General features: G+C 41.5%; 1 pseudogene; it reads left to right on the top strand.

Annotated features, from left to right (window-relative positions):
* The first annotated feature begins 3,527 nt into the window (after positions 1-3,527).
* On the top strand, positions 3,528-3,645 carry LOC124546177 (annotated as a pseudogene).
* Positions 3,646-4,566: the final 921 nt, after the last annotated feature.

The following is a 4,566-nucleotide window of genomic DNA, read 5'->3' on the forward strand; positions in this document are numbered from 1 at the left end:
GCCAGAACCATACAGGATATTTTTGTAGCTGTTAATGCGAGTAAGAGATCTGCTGGTTAGTGTCTCTTAGTAAGGTACATAATTGATATTACATGTAAAAATTGGTTTGATAGCTCTCCTATTATATAGTTAATACAGACGATTAATTAGTAATTGAAATTTTGGCTTGCATTGTATAGCTAATTCAGACTATTAATGAGTAATTGAACTTTTAGGTTACAATTTCTTTACTGATTAAAAACTATGTCTGAATGGGACTGGCGTTTGCAGTTTTACCTTGTTGCAACACGTAATTACAGGTTTATGTGACCTAATACAAATTATTTGGAATCCGAATTGTTTTGTACACTGAGCATAGTATGTTTTAGAATAAAGTAGTTAACTTTGAGTCTCGTTGCCTAAAGTAACCATTAGTAATATGATGAAAGTATAAATTTTTATAATGACAGTTCACGTGATCTGTACTGTAGCGTAACTTAGAAGGGGTGTTATACGATAGCGCATTAAAACATGTTGGAAAGTGACGAACGGCTGCGTTGTAACATCCAACATGATCAAAGGTGGTATCTAGGACCTTTTCAGCAGGAGGGTGCTCTTCTTTCTAAACTATCCCATTTTTCCAAATGCTGACTCCTCCCCCACCTCTTTGAGACCCTTGCTTGCTGTGGTGTTCCTGTAAGAACTTCAGTAGTTGCCAAGAAGCACTTTATTCACTTCAACCGAGGATATGCTGGCTGAATGCCATAGAAAGGGTAGACTTTCGTAGTCATAGCCTTGCTTTTGTCACAACTACCATCTATCTCGCGTCTAATTTCAGGGGGGAGGGGCGGCGACTACGTTAGCAATACAGTGGAGTTTATCTACAAGCGTAGGTCTTCAACATTTCGTGATTATGCGACTTGTCTTATTAAGCGCCACATCTATGTTTCTGGCATGGTTGGACTTGCACCATGCCGAATATACATTTCCAGTACTGAAATATCACAGCTCTAGCGCAATAGTTCTTATGGTGCATGGGTGAGCTCCCCAAGTAGTATCTATGAGAAGAAACAGGAAGGACGTAAAAATCAGACTAACACAGGAAAAGAGAGCACTCCTGGCCAAATGACACCCACTAGTATCAACTAAGAAATTTCAGAGACTGTACTGTACGAACACAGCATTATACAAAAGTGGATCACGGACTGTGGAGAAACCGGAAAAGAAGGCAATCGAAGCGTTTGAGATATGGTGCTGTAGAATGATGTTGAAAGAGAAGATAAGAAATGAGGAAGTTCTCCGAAGAATTAGCGAGGAAAGAAACATGTGGGAAACACAAAAAGAAGAGAGGGTACTATAGGACATCTGTAAAGATTTCAAGAAAAATATTTGCATGGTGCTAGAGGGAGCAGTAGGCGGACAAAACTCTAGGGGAAGACAGAGATTAGAATATATACAGAAAATAACTGAGGGCATAAGATGTAAGAAATAATAAAAGATGAAGAGGTTGGCACGGCAGAGGAATTCATGGTGGGCCACATCAAAAGCCACAAGACTGTTGAAACAAAAACTCTCTTTGAGTGGTTTTTTTTTTTTTCATCATTCTTCTGACTAGTTTGATACGGCTCACCACAATATCTCTTCATCGCAGAGTAAACACTGTACAGGGTGAATCGCAAATCACAGTGAAAATCTACACAACTGAAAGTATTCGTTAGAGGGAGAGCCATTCAATAGATAAAGGCCCTCTTTTTACAGCAGTTAATACACAGGTTGATCCAAAAGACACGTCCCATACGACAAATATGATGGACCAGAACTCCACCGACAAACTTTGAGAGGTGGCAGTTTGGATCAAAACAAGAGAAAAAAGTGTCTAGTAAACATGGATTCTAAAATGCATATCTTACGAATTATGAGCACTTGTTCATCTTCGATACTGCGAGAAACATCTTACATAATGAAAAAGTACTCATAGAGCTCTTGTTTACTGGATATTTTTTTCTTGTTTTGGTCCATATTACCACCACTCAAAATATGGAAAGCAAAGAGCCTTCAGCAGAAGAAATTTGTTTCACGGCATCGAAGATGGAAAAATGGTCATAGAGCTTAAGTTATACATTTTAGAGCCCATGTTTACGAAATATTTTTTGTTTTTTTATGTTAGTTACTGAATACCCATGAATTCAAGATCGCACATGAAATCTTGATTTGGATTGATTTCTAGTTTCAGCTAATAGTCTAGCTATCTTCAGATCATAAAACATTCTTGATTAGTGTTGGTGCCGTTACGGTTTCTTCCCTAAAGGGACAGTATCCACACATAACATAATTAAAAACAGTTTTTTATCATTCGTGGCTAGTGTAATTGAACGAGGGTCATAATACAAAGGTATTATGCCGTTACAGTCAAGTAAATGAAAACATAATTAGTACACCATTTCATAATGGATCAACAAATACTCGTTGCTGTGACCTGGTATATGTCAATAATACGAAATGTACATCATCACCTCAACGTATACCAGAGTATATGATGATATGTTACGAAATGATGTACTATTGATAGTCTCAGTTACTATATCGTAATGACATAACACCTTTGTTTTATGGCCATCGTTCAATTACGCTGGCCACGAACGATGAAAAGCTGTTTTCAATTATGTCATGTATGGATTTTGTTACTTTCAGGAAGATTTTAACGATGTGTGAGGTATTAATGGCACCAACATTAAACAAGAGTATTTTATGATCTGAAGATGACTAGATAATTAGCCGAAACTAGTAATTAATCCACATCAAGAACATTTCATACGAGGTCTTGACATAATGTGTTTTCAATCCCTAAAATAATAAAAAATACAAGAGATCGCGTGTCTGTTGGTTGACTGTGTCAACAATTTTGTTTTCTTATTTTGATCCGTACTACTACCTCTCAAAGTTTGTCGGTAAAGGTCTGGTCCACTTTCTTTTCCGTATGGGACATAACTTTTGAATCACCCTGTATATGAGAATATGTCCTTTAAGGATCTTCAAATTTTATACTTCTTCTGCATGTGCGCGAAGGTTCGAGCTATTCCGACAGATGCCAAACCATGGTGAACCATCAAAGTGGCGTCTCACAATACACTCGTTATAACCAACGTTCTGAAATTGAATTCTTGGTCGCGGGAATGATACCATGGTGAACATCCAAACATGACTGTGTGCAATATGTGGTAATGATACAGTTGGTAGGAATAGTGCTGGGCGATGAGTGAAGAGAGTTACGGCGCCAGGAAATGTAGAAACTCAGTTTCACGGTCGGCTACGTTCGGAACGCCCTGTCACAACCCCTAAGCTCAGATCTGGCGCCCTTGGACTTTCATCCGTTTCAGCCACTTAAGGAGCCATTGTAGGACACACCTCGAAAATGATGAGAGCGTAATTCATGCGGTGAAAACATGCTCACAAGCACAGCACAGGAGCTTTCAGCAACAGAGAATGAGTGCTTTCGCACAGTTCTGGCGCAATGCCTTAGAAATTTATGGAGGCTATATGGAAAAATGGGCAACGGCCTTGCCGCAGTGGATACACCGGTTCCCGCGAGATCACCGAAGTTAAGCGCTGTCGGGCGTGGTCGGCACTTGGATGGGTGACCATCCAGGCCGCCATGCGCTGTTGCCATTTTTCGGGGTGCACTCAGCCTCGTGATGCCAATTGAGGAGCTACTCGACCGAACAGTAGCGGCTTCAGTCAAGAATACCATCATAACGACCGGGAGAGTTGTGCGCTGACCCCACGCCCCTCCTATCCGCATCCTCCAATGTGGATGACACGGCTGTCGGATGGTCCCGGTAGGGCCACTCGTTGCCTGAAGACGGAGTGCTTTTTATGGAAAAATAGTACCTCTGAAAGAAATGTTGACAGATATTGTCGCCAAATTCTAATTCTTAATAATGAATATGTTCTGAGAAAAAAAAGGTTGTGGGGAATTATTTACTGACGTCTCTATCTAATTGGGCAAACATATCTCGACATTAATATTCCCTGAAAAACGATAGGCAAGACAGAGCATCTACAGGGAGGTGTAGTAAAGGGAGACCACAGGAAAGATGGAAAACCAATTTTGAGAAGACGAAGTAGTCTTAGCGAGACGAGGAGGTTGATAATGACGCCTTTACTACCCATTGAACTGGTTACTTCGCACGCAACGATGAATTCTAAGTTCTAGTATTGCTGCATTCACCAGCGTTTCCATTCACGGAAGTTGCATGTTCAAGTCACTGTCTGGCTGCGATAAGCAGCTACCAGCTGTGGAGTTACACAATGGGCGAGCCTCTGCGTTGCGAAATGCGGACATGACCACAGTGGGTGACGTCTCGGCACCCAGTCTTCCCGTCTCCCTCCCCCCTTTTCGTCCTTCTAACCCCCCCCCCCCCCTTCCTAGTGGTCTTCTGTGGGAGTGACGGCCACCGCCCGGAACGTAACGTCTACGAAACACAGTGTCAGCTCGGGCCGTGATGCAATGTTCCGCACGTCAGCGACTGTACCAGACGGCGTTCTCTATAAGCTACTGGCTACATCTGCGCTTCACTCCTTCCTCCG

Source organism: Schistocerca americana, chromosome 8 (genome assembly GCF_021461395.2).
Source record: "Schistocerca americana isolate TAMUIC-IGC-003095 chromosome 8, iqSchAmer2.1, whole genome shotgun sequence".
NCBI classification, from domain to species: domain Eukaryota; kingdom Metazoa; phylum Arthropoda; class Insecta; order Orthoptera; family Acrididae; genus Schistocerca; species Schistocerca americana.